General features: G+C 47.6%; 8 non-coding genes across 8 annotated transcripts; all 8 read right to left on the reverse strand.

Annotated features, from left to right (window-relative positions):
* Positions 1-523: 523 nt before the first annotated feature.
* LOC137833624 (5S ribosomal RNA) lies at positions 524-642 on the reverse strand. The gene has a single exon (XR_011084722.1). It is a non-coding gene; the product is annotated as a 5S ribosomal RNA (ribosomal RNA).
* Positions 643-1,188: 546 nt separating this feature from the next.
* Positions 1,189-1,307, reverse strand: LOC137833772 (5S ribosomal RNA). Its single transcript, XR_011084823.1, has one exon. It is a non-coding gene; the product is annotated as a 5S ribosomal RNA (ribosomal RNA).
* A 548-nt stretch (positions 1,308-1,855) lies between these two features.
* Positions 1,856-1,974, reverse strand: LOC137833618 (5S ribosomal RNA). The gene has a single exon (XR_011084716.1). It is a non-coding gene; the product is annotated as a 5S ribosomal RNA (ribosomal RNA).
* A 549-nt stretch (positions 1,975-2,523) lies between these two features.
* On the reverse strand, positions 2,524-2,642 carry LOC137833625 (5S ribosomal RNA). Its single transcript, XR_011084723.1, has one exon. It is a non-coding gene; the product is annotated as a 5S ribosomal RNA (ribosomal RNA).
* A 547-nt stretch (positions 2,643-3,189) lies between these two features.
* Positions 3,190-3,308, reverse strand: LOC137833617 (5S ribosomal RNA). The gene has a single exon (XR_011084715.1). It is a non-coding gene; the product is annotated as a 5S ribosomal RNA (ribosomal RNA).
* Positions 3,309-3,855: 547 nt separating this feature from the next.
* On the reverse strand, positions 3,856-3,974 carry LOC137833641 (5S ribosomal RNA). The gene has a single exon (XR_011084738.1). It is a non-coding gene; the product is annotated as a 5S ribosomal RNA (ribosomal RNA).
* Positions 3,975-4,524: 550 nt separating this feature from the next.
* LOC137833610 (5S ribosomal RNA) lies at positions 4,525-4,643 on the reverse strand. The gene has a single exon (XR_011084708.1). It is a non-coding gene; the product is annotated as a 5S ribosomal RNA (ribosomal RNA).
* Positions 4,644-5,192: 549 nt separating this feature from the next.
* Positions 5,193-5,311, reverse strand: LOC137833749 (5S ribosomal RNA). Its single transcript, XR_011084814.1, has one exon. It is a non-coding gene; the product is annotated as a 5S ribosomal RNA (ribosomal RNA).
* Between the last annotated feature and the right edge of the window lie 7,620 nt (positions 5,312-12,931).

Here is a 12,931-nt window from a genome sequence, read left to right on the forward strand (position 1 = left end):
ATATGGGTTTGCAACTGGGCTTCAGTTTCAAATGGTTGGACACCGAACACGATAACTAGCTACACAAAACTTTTTCAGGATCGTTTTTCTAGGTACTTTAATTTTTTTATTTAGAGGGTTAGCAAGAAAAAAAAAATAGCACGAAAAAGGTGAACTCGTGGTCATAACTTTTGATAGATTTTGGCATGGCAGTCATATTGAAAAATTTATTAAAAATAGGTAAAAAAATGATTTTTGACCCAAATTTTTTTCTGCTAACTCTATTGCTGGTATAATTGGAAGAGGAGTCCTCACAGGTTGGAAAACAACGAGAGATTTTGAGTTCCTGAGAATTTTTTGTGGAAAACTTCAAACGGCCATAACTTTTGATCGCGAAGTCGGATGGAGACGCGTAAAAAATGAAAGTTGTTCGAGATGACGTAACGACTCTAGTTGCCAATTCCCGAAGGGCCCCGAACGCGATAACTCACTGAACTCGTGGTTTGATTGTTTAGGCCAGGAAGAAAAACAATAAATACAAAAAGAAGTGCAACACGAGGACTTCCCAGGAGGTCACCCATCCAAGTACTACTCTCGCCCCAGCACGCTTGGCTGCGGAGTTCTGATGGGATCCGGTGCATTAGTGATGGTATGATCGCACCTGTCAAATGTAGCAAGATCAATGCCTATATGGATTTGCAACTGGGCTTCATTTTCAAAATGGTTGCACCCCGAACGCGATAACTCGCTACAGAACACTATTTCAGGATCGTTTTTCTAGGTACTTTAGTTTTTTTATTTAGAGGGTCAGCAAGAAAAAAAAATAGCACGAAAAAGGTGAACTCGTGGTAATAACTTTTGATAGATTTTGGCATGGCAGTAATATTGAAAAATTCATTAAAAATAGGTAAAAAATGATTTTTGATCCAAAATTTTTTCTGGTAACTCTATTGGGGGTATATTTAGTGGGGAGTCGTCACAGGTTGGAAAACAACGAGAGATTTTGAGTTGCTGAGAATTTTTTGTGGAAAACTTCAAACAGCCATAACTTTTGATCGGGAAGTCGGATGGAGACGCGTAAAAAATTAAAGTTTTTCGAAATGACGTAACGAATCTAGTTGCCACTTCCCAAAGGGCCCCGAACGCGATAATTCACTAAACTCATGGTTTGATTGTCTAGACCAGGAAGAAAGACAATAAATACAAAAAGAAGTGCAACACGAGGACTTCCCAAGAGGTCACCCATCCTAGTACTACTCTCGCCCAAGCACGCTTGACTGCAGAGTTCTGATGGGATCCGGTGCATTAGTGCTGGTATGATCGCACCTGTCAAGTGTAGCAAGATCAATGCCTATATGGATATTCAACTGGGCTTCAGTTTCAAAATTGTTGGACCCCGAACGCGATAACTCGCTACAGAACACTATTTCAGGATCGTTTTTCTAGGTACTTTAATTTTTTTATTTAGAGGGTCAGTAAGAAAAAAAAAATAGCACGAAAAAGGTGAACTCGTGGTCATAACTTTTGATAGATTTTGGCATGGCAGTAATATTGAAAAATTCATTAAAAATAGGTAAAAAAATGATTTTTGATCCAAATTTTTTTCTGGTAACTCTATTGGGGGTATATTTGGCGGAGGAGCCTCACAGGTTGGAAAACAACGAGAGATTTTGAGTTGCTTAGAATTTTTTGTGGAAAACTTCAAACGGCCATAACTTTTGATCGGGAAGTCGGATGGAGACGCGTAAAAAATGAAAGTTGTTCGAAATGACGTAACGAATCTAGTTGCCAATTTCCGAAGGGCCCCGAACACGATAACTCACTGAAGTCATGGTTTGCTTGTCTAGGCTGGGAAGAAAACCAATAAATACAAAAAGAAGTGCAACACGAGGACTTCCTAGAAGGTCACCCATCCTAGTACTACTCTCGCCCAAGCACGCTTGACTGCGGAGTTCTGATGGGATCCGGTGCATTAGTGTTGGTATGATCGCACCTGTCAGGTCTAGCAAGATCAATGCCTATATGGATTTGCAACTGGGCTTCAGTTTCAAAATGGTTGGACCCCGAACGTGATAACTCGCTACAGAACACTATTTCAGGATCGTTTTTCTAGGTACTTTAATTTTTTTATTTAGAGGGTTAGCAAGAAAATAAAAATAGCACGAAAAAGGTGAACTCGTGGTCATAACTTTTGATAGATTTTGGCATGGCAGTCATATTGAAAAATTTATTAAAAATAGGTAAAAAAATGATTTTTGACCCAAATTTTTTTCTGCTAACTCTATTGCGGGTATAATTGGAAGAGGAGTCCTCACAGGTTGGAAAACAACGAGAGATTTTGAGTTCCTGAGAATTTTTTGTGGAAAACTTCAAACGGCCATAACTTTTGATCGCGAAGTCGGATGGAGACGCGTAAAAAATGAAAGTTGTTCGAGATGACGTAACGACTCTAGTTGCCAATTCCCGAAGGGCCCCGAACGCGATAACTCACTGAACTCGTGGTTTGATTGTTTAGGCCAGGAAGAAAAACAATAAATACAAAAAGAAGTGCAACACGAGGACTTCCCAGGAGGTCACCCATCCAAGTACTACTCTCGCCCCAGCACGCTTGGCTGCGGAGTTCTGATGGGATCCGGTGCATTAGTGATGGTATGATCGCACCTGTCAAATGTAGCAAGATCAATGCCTATATGGATTTGCAACTGGGCTTCATTTTCAAAATGGTTGCACCCCGAACGCGATAACTCGCTACAGAACACTATTTCAGGATCGTTTTTCTAGGTACTTTAGTTTTTTTATTTAGAGGGTCAGCAAGAAAAAAAAAATAGCACGAAAAAGGTGAACTCGTGGTAATAACTTTTGATAGATTTTGGCATGGCAGTAATATTGAAAAATTCATTAAAAATAGGTAAAAAATGATTTTTGATCCAAAATTTTTTCTGGTAACTCTATTGGGGGTATATTTAGCGGGGAGTAGTCACAGGTTGGAAAACAACGAGAGATTTTGATTTGCTGAGAATTTTTTGTGGAAAACTTCAAACAGCCATAACTTTTGATCGGGAAGTCGGATGGAGACGCGTAAAAAATTAAAGTTTTTCGAAATGACGTAACGAATCTAGTTGCCACTTCCCAAAGGGCCCCGAACGCAATAACTCACTAAACTCATGGTTTGATTGTCTAGACCAGGAAGAAAAACAATAAATACAAAAAGAAGTGCAACACGAGGACTTCCCAAGAGGTCACCCATCCTAGTACTACTCTCGCCCAAGCACGCTTGACTGCAGAGTTCTGATTGGATCCGGTGCATTAGTGCTGGTATGATCGCACCTGTCAAGTGTAGCAAGATCAAAGCCTATATGGATATTCAACTGGGCTTCAGTTTCAAAATGGTTGGACCCCGAACGCGATAACTCGCTACAGAACACTATTTCAGGATCGTTTTTCAAGGTACTTTAATTTTTTTATTTAGAGGGTCAGTAAGAAAAAAAAAAATAGCACGAAAAAGGTGAACTCGTGGTCATAACTTTTGATAGATTTTGGCATGGCAGTAATATTGAAAAATTCATTAAAAATAGGTAAAAAAATGATTTTTGATCCAAATTTTTTTCTGGTAACTCTATTGGGGGTATATTTGGCGGAGGAGTCCTCACAGGTTGGAAAACGAGAGATTTTGAGTTGTTGAGAATTTTTTGAGGAAAACTTCAAACGGCCATAACTTTTGATCGGGAAGTCGGATGGAGACGCGTAAAAAATGAAAGTTGTTCGAAATGACGTAACGAATCTAGTTGCCAATTTCCGAAGGGCCCCGAACACGATAACTCACTGAACTCATGGTTTGATTGTTTAGGCCAGGAAGAAAAACAATAAATATAAAAAGAAGTGCAACACGAGGACTTCCCAGGAGGTCACCCATCCTAGTTCTACTCTCGCCCAAGCACGCTTGACTGCGGAGTCCTAATGGGATCCGGTGCATTAGTGCGGGTATGATCGCACCTGTCAAGTGTAGCAAGATCAATGCCTATATGGATTTGCAACTGGGCTTCAGTTTCAAAATGGTTGGACCCCGAACGCGATAACTCGCTACAGAACACTATTTCTGGTTCGTTTTTCTAGGTACTTTAATTTTTTTATTTAGAGGGTCAGCAAGAAAAAAAAAATAGCACGAAAAAGGTGAACTCGTGGTCATAACTTTTGATAGATTTTGGCATGGCAGTAATATTGAAAAATTCATTAAAAATAGGTAAAAAAAATGATTTTTGATCCAAATTTTTTTCTGGTAACTCTATTGGGCGTATATTTGGCGGAGGAGTCCACACTGGTTGGAAAACAACGAGAGATTTTGAGTTGCTGAGAATTTTTTGTGGAAAACTTCAAACGGCCATAACTTTTGATCGGGAAGTAAGATGGAGACGCGTAAAAAATGAAAGTTGTTCGAAATGACGTAACGAATCTAGTTGCCAATTCCCAAAGGGCCCCGAACACGATAACTCACTAAACTCATGGTTTGATTGCCTAGGCCAGGAAGCAAAACAATAAATACAAAAAAAAGTGCAACACGAGGACTTCCCAGGAGGTCACTCATCCTAGTACTACTCTCGCCCAAGCACGCTTAGCTGAGGAGTTCTGATGGGATCCGGTGCATTAGTGCTGGTATGGTCGCACCTGTCAAGTATAGCAAGATCAATGCCTATATGGATTTGCAACTGGGCTTCAGTTTCAAAATGGTTGGACCCCGAACGCGATAACTCGCTACAGAACACTATTTCAGGATCGTTTTTCTTGGTACTTTAATTTTTTTATTTAGAGGGTCAGCAAGAAAAAAAAAATAGCACGAAAAAGGTGAACTCGTGGTCATAACTTTTGATAGATTTTGGTATGGCAGTAATATTGAAAAATTCATTAAAAATAGGTAAAAAAATGATTTTTGATCCAAATTTTTTTCTGGTAACTCTATTGGGGGTATATTTGGCGGAGGAGTCCACACTGGTTGGAAAACAACGAGAGATTTTGAGTTGCTGAGAATTTTTTGTGGAAAACTTCAAACGGCCATAACTTTTGATCGGGAAGTCGGATGGAGACGCGTAAAAAATGAAAGTTGTTCGAAATGACGTAACGAATCTAGTTGCCAATTCCCAAAGGGCCCCGAACACGATAACTCACTAAACTCATGGTTTGATTGCCTAGGCCAGGAAGCAAAACAATAAATACAAAAAAAAGTGCAACACGAGGACTTCCCAGGAGGTCACCCATCCTAGTACTACTCTCGCCCAAGCACGCTTGACTGCGGAGTTCTGATGGGATCTGGTGCATTAGTGCTGGTATGATCGCACCTGTCAAGTCTAGCAAGATCAATGCCTATATGGATTTGCAACTGGGCTTCAGTTTCAAAATGGTTGGACCCCGAACGCGATAACTCGCTACAGAATACTATTTCAGGATCTATACCGCCCTGGTAGTCGGAAGTGATGACGTGGCATCGAGCTATTATATAGGCGTGTTGCATGGGACACCTGGCTGGCAGAAGGAAAGGAAGTCGGGGGGTTCGTGTAGTCGCCAGTTATTAAGTTGGCGTGCTCCGATCTCCAGCATACCTAAACCGGCGGTCACCGGGTTGAAGATGAAGTCGCCAGATGTGAACCCAGGCGACCAAGTGATTAGAAGTCGCCGAAACAAGGACATCCCCGAAGATGATGGCAGATAGTCATTTCCCAGCTGTCCAGAGGATGAGGTCGGGAGACAGCTTGCTTGAACATATACGGTGAAGCAGGTAGCGCAGATCATGAAGGCGGCCGGCGAGACCATAGGGAAGATGTGTACGAAGGCACCCGAACTCGCCACCCAGAAGAGATCACGCTCCAGGGCAACTGTGCACTGAGTTGTATCATGCATAAGTAACTTAGCCAAAAAACTTGAAGAGTAAGAAGTAGCGCCCAAGTCAAGGATGCTCCAGATGATGGCACGTGTACAGCTGGATGCGAGCCACGTGTCCAGATGTGTAACTGCCAGGAGAGAGAAAGTGCCCAGGTATATAAGAGTTTCCAACGAACTTCTGAGGTACGCACGTTCAGATTGTTTCTTTACGCTTACGAGTCTTGAGTACACTGAGAGAGAACTGGTCACGGTTCCTTAGAGTTCTTGAGTTTTCCTCTTAAGTAATTGGTGGTTCAGTCGCTGACTTGGGCGTCGGAGCGTGATCGGCCGCAGCGGCGCCGTTTTGTGTTTTGCAGGTTCTTGAGGTGGATCGCGGTGAAGGACGGAGGCTAACACGGTGCATAAGTCGATCCAAGTTTGACGAGGCAAAGCTCCAGCGTTTTGGTCAACAGGAAGGATCATCAGGCGCCCACCGTGGGACCGTGTAAAACCTGTTCCCATCCACAGTGTGAGTTCTTGGAGGTTTCTGCGGTTTCTGTTTGGTTGTGTGCTGGTGCAACCATTTTCCACCGTTCGTTTGGGTTTTTGTTCGGTGAGGTGAGGTTTTTTGCTGCTGGCGCGAGTTTTAATCGGTAAGATCTGAGTTCTGTTGCTCGTTTGGATCTTCGTGGAAGAAGCGTGGGTTTTTGGTGGAGTTGCGAGTTTCTGTGAAGGTTTGCTGTGTTCGTGAGGCTGTTCGAAGTTTTTGCGAAGTTCTGACCGATTGATCGCTGAATCGATCGTCGCTGTAGAAGGTGTTGTTCATCGCTCTCTGTGATTCGTCAAGATTTCATGAGAAAAATGAGAAGCAACCGTTCAAGTCCAGTTGCGCCCGTTGCTGCTGAAGGCGCCATGACTATGGCGCAGATGGTGGAAATCATGCGTTCGCTGCAGGCGAATGTGGAAGCCTCGCGTACAGAGCAGGCAAGAATGCACGAGGACCTGGTCGCCTCTCGGGCTAGAAATGATGAGCTCAGCAGAGTGACTGAGGAACTGCGTCAAGCTCTTCAGGAGCAGCGAGGGCGTCCAGTCGCTGAAGAGGTCGCGCCGTCAACGCCGCCTCGCGTTTTCCCTATGCCTTTCGCTCAGGCGATTACAGACACGCCTATCCCCGCGAGTGTGGTACCTGTGAAGGCTGTTTTTACCGGCGTGGAGGATCCTGAGGCACATCTCACCACGTTCCATACACAGATGATGCTGTCAGGAGGATCAGACGCCGTGTACTGCAAGATGTTTGTGAGCACACTCCAGGGAACGGTGCTGGAATGGTTTGTGAGCCTGCCTACAGGTCACATAACCAATTTCCAACAGTTTTCGAAGATCTTCGTCGAGCAGTACATAGTGAACAAGCCACCGCCCAGGGTGTCTTATGATCTGTTTGACATAAGGCAGTACCAGGGAGAGTCCCTCAGGGACTACTTGAATCGTTTTAGGGCTCAGATGGTCCGCTCGCCGGCCAAGGACGAAGAGATGTTGGTCTACGCGTTCAAGAAGGGCGTGCTGCCGGGACCCTTCTGCGAGGCGTTGATCAGGGCTCACCCCGCCACATTTGCTAAGGTTAGGCGACTTGCGGTGGCCCACATCGCCGCTGAAAGTGAGGTCGCCGAGAAGAGGGGAAGCGTGGCTCCCGCTAGGCCACGTGCCCAGACCAGGATCCAGGCACAGAGGGTGCTGGAGACAGCGGCGGCCAAAAGGGATCAGAGGACTCGCCATCCTTACGATCCAAGGAAGAACAAAGGCAGGGGCCCAGGCCGCCCTCAACCAGCACGCTGGGAGTACAATCGCCCCCCAAAGCACAAGTTTGTCATGGGATTGGCGGACCTGATCGCCATTCCCAATATATCAGCTAGGCTGAAGGCGCCCGAGAAGGTGGGTGATAAGGTGTTGGGACCAAAGCCAGACGCCTGGTGCGAATTCCACCAGGGCTTTGGCCACACCGTGGACTCATGCTTAGCTCTAGGATACCAGCTCGACGACCTGGTCAAGAGCGGGTTCCTAAATGATTATTTGCTGGATAGAAGAACAGGGGGCGCGTCGAGCTCCCATCCAGCAGGTGGTGAGGCTCAGCAGCACGAGATGCCTACCACGGAGAAATCCACACCATTGCAGGAGGTTTCTCGGGTGGTGGATGCACCGCGTCACAGAGGAAGAAGTATGTGAGGTATGTGATGACGGTGGATATGTTTGAGGACCACTCGCCGGATGTGGACATTACGTTCACAAAGCAAGATCTTCGGGACGTTGTGCCTCATGACAACGACCCCATAGTCATCTCGCTGATCACAGCAGGAAGAAAGGTCCACAGGGTTCTGGTGGACCAAGGAAGCTCGGCAGACGTGATGTTCTGGCCGACTTTCACGCAGTTGGAGCTACCCCTTGACTAGCTGAGGCCCTATGGAGGGTGTTTGTATGGTTTCGCTGGTGACCAGGTGGAGGTCAGGGGGTATATTGAGTTGAGGACTACGTTTACAGATGAGGCGGGCTCGAGAACAGAGAAAATCAAGTACCTTGTCGTGAACGCTCCTTCAGCATACAACATTCTGCTGGGAAGACCCACGCTCAACAGAATAGGCGCTATACCTTCGACCCGGCACATGAAGGTGAAGCTGCCGTCTATGGAGGGGGTGGTGATCACCATCAAATCCGACCAGAAAGAAGCGAAGAAGTGCTATGAGAATAGCCTGAAGAACAAGAGGTCAGTGAGTTACGTGACAACCACCCCGCCTCCTGGTGTGAAGCCCAGGCAAACGGTAATAGAGGAGACCGCCGGAAGCGACATGGTGATGGTGGATGCTGAGCTGGGGGAGGGGAACGCCGGTCTAGAGGAAGAAGAGGCGAGGAATCGCCCTGAGGAAGCGAGGGAGCTGGGAATCGCCAGGGCGGTGATCGCCAGAGAAACCAGACCAAAACCCGTCGAGCAGTGGCTCGAAAGAGAGATCGGGGGAAAGATCTTCATGCTGGGGAGATCTCTGGAAGTTGAGCTCCAGGACCAGATCGCCAAGGTGATAGAGCGGTATCTGGATGCGTTTGCATGGTCCGCTTCGGACATGCCCGGGATCGACCCCGACTTCTTGTGCCATCATTTGGCGATGGACAGCCAGGTGAGGCCGGTACGGCAGAGGAGAAGGAAGTTCAACGAGGAGAGGAGGCAAGCGATTAGAGACGAAACCCAGAAGCTCCTCACTGCAGGCCATATCAGGGAAGTCCAGTACCCTGAGTGGCTAGCTAATGTCGTGCTGGTAAAGAAGAGCAATGGGAAGTGGCGCATGTGCGTCGACTTCACCGATCTGAACAAGGCTTGCCCAAAGGATTCGTATCCTTTACCAAGCATAGACGCCCTGGTGGACAGTGCTGCAGGGTGTAAGTTGTTGAGTTTCCTGGATGCCTTCTCGGGGTATAACCAGATCAAGATGCATCCCATGGATGAAGAAAAGACTGCCTTCATGACCGAGAGATCGTGCTACTCCTACAAGGTGATGCCATTTGGGCTGAAGAACGCGGGGGCCACGTACCAGAGGTTAATGGATCGGGTACTTGCACCAATGCTGGGAAGAAATGTGCAAGCATACGTAGATGACATGGTCGTGACCTCGCCGGAGAAGAGCAAGCACGTGGAGGACTTGGAGGAGTTGTTCACCACGATCGCCAAGTTCAGGTTAAAGCTGAATCCCGAGAAGTGCATCTTTGGCGTGGAGGCTGGGAAGTTCTTGGGTTTCCTCTTAACTGAGAGAGGAATAGAAGCCAACCCTGATAAGTGTGCTGCCATCTTGGCGATGAGGAGCCCGACCACCGTGAAGGAAGTGCAACAGCTTACAGGTCGGATGGCCGCCCTGTCTCGTTTCGTGTCGGCTAGCGGAGAGAAGGGCCATCCGTATTTCCAGTGTTTAAGGCGGAATAACAAATTCGCCTGGACGAAGGATTGTGAAGAAGCCTTCGTCAAGCTTAAGGAGTATCTGGCGAGCCCGCCGGTTTTGTGCAAACCGCTGGTGGGAACCCCTCTCAGCTTGTATTTTGCTGTAACTGAGAGGGCGGTGAGTGCGGTGCTCGCCCAGGACCAAGATCAGGCTCAAAAGCCCATTTATTTTGTTAGTAAGGTGCTGCAGGGCCCCGAAACGAGATATCAGGCCCTGGAGAAGGCTGCACTGGCAGTAGTCTTTTCGGCAAGGAGGTTACGCCACTATTTCCATAACTTCACGATACTGGTGATGACCGACTTGCCCATTCAGAAGGTCTTGAAGAAGCCCGACGTTGCTGGGAGGATGGTGAAGTGGGCGGTGGAGTTGTCGGAGTTCGACATTAAGTATGAGCCCCGAGGTCCGATCAAGGGGCAGATCTTCGTAGACTTCGTGGTCGAGCTCTCGTCTGAAGCGACACGAGTTGAGGGGGATGACTTTCGTTGGGTGCTTTCCGTGGACGGATCGTCGAACCAGCAGGGCAGCGGTGCTGGAGTCATCTTGGAAGGACCCAACGACGTGCTGATTGAACAGTCCCTGAGGTTTGCCTTCAAAGCCAGCAACAACCAAGCAGAGTATGAGGCGCTGATCGCCGGAATCTTACTGGCCAAGGAGATGGGAGCTAGGGTGTTGATGGCTAAGAGTGACTCGTTGTTGGTCACGGGGCAAGTAACAGGCGAGTTCCAGGCTAAAGATCCACAAATGGCGGCTTACCTGGAGTATGTACAGGAATTGAAGAGTTCCTTTGTCTCCTTCGAAGTAGTGCATGTGCCCAGAGAGCAGAATGCCTGAGCTGACTTGCTAGCTAAGCTCGCCAGTTCCGGCAAGGGGGGTAGGCAGAGGACGGTGATTCAAGAAACTCTGAAGACGCCTAGAGCATTTGTGGCAGATCACCTGGTTCTTCAGATAAGCAAATCGGCGGAGAAAGCGGCGAGGAGTCACAGATCTTTGACTCAAGAGACCTTGAGGTCGCCAAGAATAAGAGCATGTCGGGGAGAAAAGGTGAACATGACGCAGGTCTGCACGACCCATGAGCCAGACACCTGGGTAACACAGTACAAGCGATGCCTGGCGGATGGCCTTCTCCCGCTGGATCCGACAGAGGCTAGAAAGATAAAGAAGAATTCTAGCAAGTTCACAATGATTGATGGCGAGCTGTATAGGTTTGGGTTCACTCACCCACTCCTGGAATGTGTGCATGGCGAGAAATGTACAAGAATTATGGCAGAGCTCCATGAAGGGATATGCGGAAGCCACGTTAGGGGTCGAGCTCTGGCTGCAAGGACTCTCCGTGCAGGTTACTACTGGCCAACAATGAGAGAAAACTGCAAGAAGTATGCGCAGTGCTGCAAGCAATGCCAGCAGCACGCCGATTGGCACAAGGCGCCTCCCGAGGAGTTGAAGTCGATTTACAGCCCTTGGCCGTTTCATACATGGGGAATCGACATCCTGGGACCATTCCCGCTGGCGATCAGGAAGATGAAGTACTTGGTGGTGGCGATTGAATATTTCACCAAGTGGATCAAGCAGAACCAGTGGCCCAGATCACCGCACACAAGATCGAGGGTTTCGTGTGGAAGAACATTGTGTGCCGGTTTGGTGTGCCCAAGCACCTGGTGTCGGACAACGGGACTCAGTTTGCAAGTCACCTGTTGAAGAAGCTGTGCGAAAGGGTGGGAATTCAACAAGTATTCGCATCTGTCGAGCACCCCCAGACGAATGGCCAGGTAGAGTCAGCCAATCGGGTACTACTCAGAGGCTTGAAGAGAAGACTAGAGAAAGCCAAAGGAAGCTGGGCTGAGGAGGTACCCCGTATCGTCTGGGCGTACCACACCACCGAGCAGTCAGGAACCCATGAGACCCCATTCAGCCTGGTCTATGGATGCGACGCAATGATTCCAATGGAAATCCAAGAGAGCTCGCCGAGATTCCAGAACTTTGTAGCGGAAGACTCGAATGAGGAAAGAAGGTTGAATCTGGATTTGCTGGATGAGGTCAGGGAGGAGGCAAGAGTGAAGGCTGAGGCAGTGAAAAGAAGGATTGAACGAAGGTATAACTCGAAGGTGATGCCAAGACAGTTCAGAGAGGGCGACCTGGTGATGAGGAAGGCCCACCAGTACGAGATGGAGAACAAGCTGTTGCCTAAGTGGACGGGACCGTTCAGGATAACCGAGGCGCTCGGGAACGGCGCCTACCGCTTAGAAACGTTGGAAGGAAGGGCGATTCCTCGCACTTGGAACGCCACGCACCTCAAGTTATATTACAGTTAAGAACTTTGTAAGTAAAAACAAACACGAAGAGCTTTACAATGTTTCTGTTAAAACAGTTTGGAGGGGGCACTCTTTTTTCCCTAAGGAGGGTTTTTAATGAGGCCGCCCAATAAAGGAGAGTTTTCAAAGTTTAAAGTGTTTTAGATTGCATGCTTGTTGTTTTCCAAAAGTTTTGAAGAAAGACCTTGTCACTTATATGTGATTTAAGGCGAGTTGGAGTTATGTTGCATGCTTTCTAAAGAGTTTTCTAAGTCCCCATCGTCTTTCGGCGATTGGCGGCATCAGTTAAAGTTTAAAGTCCTCATCGTCTTTCGGCGATCGAAGGCACCAGTTAAAAGACCTCAACGCCCTCGCGCGTCCTGAGGCGAGATAAAGACCTCCTCGACGTCGAGCGAGTGCAGGCGAGAACCAGTAAAAAGTCCTCAGTGCTTCCAGAGGAGAGAAGATGTAGCCTCTGGAGCAATGCAGAGGCACCAGTAAAAAGTCCTCAGTGCTTCCAGAGGAGAGAAGATGTAGGCTCTGGGGCAATGTAGAGGCACCAGTAAAAAGTCCTCAGTGCTTCCAGAGGAGAGAAGATGTAGCCTCTGGGGCAATGTAGAGGCACCAGCAAAAAGTCCTCAGTGTTTCTAGGGGAGAGAAGATGTAGCCCTTGGGGTAATGTAGAGGCACGAGATAAAGACCTTCTCGCCGATGAGCGAGTTCAGGCGAGTTAAAGACCTTCTCGCCTATGAGCGAGTTCAGGCGAGTTAAAGACCTTCTCGCCTATGAGCGAGTTCAGGCGAGTTAAAGACCTTCTCGCCGATGAGCGAGTTCAGGCGA

Source organism: Phaseolus vulgaris, chromosome 6 (genome assembly GCF_000499845.2).
Source record: "Phaseolus vulgaris cultivar G19833 chromosome 6, P. vulgaris v2.0, whole genome shotgun sequence".
Lineage (NCBI taxonomy): Eukaryota > Viridiplantae > Streptophyta > Magnoliopsida > Fabales > Fabaceae > Phaseolus > Phaseolus vulgaris.